The 1236-nt window shown below is 39.6% G+C and overlaps 1 non-coding gene across 1 annotated transcript; it reads right to left on the bottom strand.

The window, feature by feature from the left end:
• Positions 1-645: 645 nt before the first annotated feature.
• LOC127077935 (small nucleolar RNA R71) lies at positions 646-752 on the bottom strand. The gene has a single exon (XR_007787694.1). It is a non-coding gene; the product is annotated as a small nucleolar RNA R71 (small nucleolar RNA).
• Positions 753-1236: the final 484 nt, after the last annotated feature.

Below are 1236 nucleotides of genomic sequence, written 5' to 3'. Positions count from 1 at the left end.
TGATACATAGGAGTGTGTATCGATACATACTGTAAGTTGTGTGAATATTTGGTGAAATTAATTTCTCATGTATCGATGCATAAATCGTGTGTATCGATGCATGTGATTTTTACACTGATATACATCGATGCTTAATGCTTATGTATTGATGCACAGGCTGTCTCAAGTGGTCATGTATCGATGCCTATTGCGCATGTATTGATGCACAGGCTGTCTCAAGTGGTCATGTATCAATGCAGAGTTCGTGTGTCTCGATGCATAGAGTTTTTGCCCTTCCATGTATTGATGCATGGCTCGTATGCATCGATGCATACTGAACAGAAATTGTTTTGTGATTAATCACATGCTACATGTATCGATGCAGAGGCTCATGTATTGATACATACTGATATAAAATGCATTTTAATTGTTATTTGAAGGGAATTTTCAATGTAGATTTGTATGTATGTTTATGCAACAATAAAGTGGGATGATGGACAAAATAAGAACACAAATATATCATGTAATGCAATGCACAATCAATTTGGATGATGATCACACAATTTGCTATCATTAAAATTAATTCAAGTTAAAGAATTCTTTCACACGTGGAACGAGTTGAAGAAAGTCTTCTTAGCCCGATATTTCCTACCTAGTAAGATGGCTATGCTAAGAGCCCAAATAAACGGGTTTAAATAAAAGGATAATGAATCACTTTTTGAAGCTTGGGAGAGATACAAAGACATGATGAGGCTATGCCCACATCACGGTCTAGAAGAATGGCTGATCATTCACACCTTTTATAACGGTCTCTTGTACAATACAAGATTGACAATAGACGCCGCCGCAGGTGGCGCACTGATGGATAAACCATACAACGAGGCCTATCAACTCATCGAAAGTATGGCCCAGAATCATTACCAATGGGGAAGTGAAAGAACCTCTGTAGAAAAACCTCAACCGAAGGGCAGCATGTATGAATTAAGCATTCTTGACCATGTCAACGCCAAGGTAGATGCCCTGACTCAAAAGATAGGCAGCTTGACCATAACACCAGTAGCCACCGTGGTTGCCGTAGCACCAAACTGCGAGATATGCGGAGTTCAAGGGCATACTGCCCCAGAATGTCAACTCTTAACAGGAACCTCCACAGACCAGGTGAACTATGCTCAAGGAAACCCTTACTCAAATACCTATAACCCAGGTTGGAAGAACCATCCTAACTTCTCGTACAAAAATAATAATGCATCGTATGCA

This window comes from Lathyrus oleraceus, chromosome 4, assembly GCF_024323335.1.
Source record: "Lathyrus oleraceus cultivar Zhongwan6 chromosome 4, CAAS_Psat_ZW6_1.0, whole genome shotgun sequence".
Lineage (NCBI taxonomy): Eukaryota > Viridiplantae > Streptophyta > Magnoliopsida > Fabales > Fabaceae > Lathyrus > Lathyrus oleraceus.
This window is presented reverse-complemented; position numbering and strand designations above follow the sequence as displayed.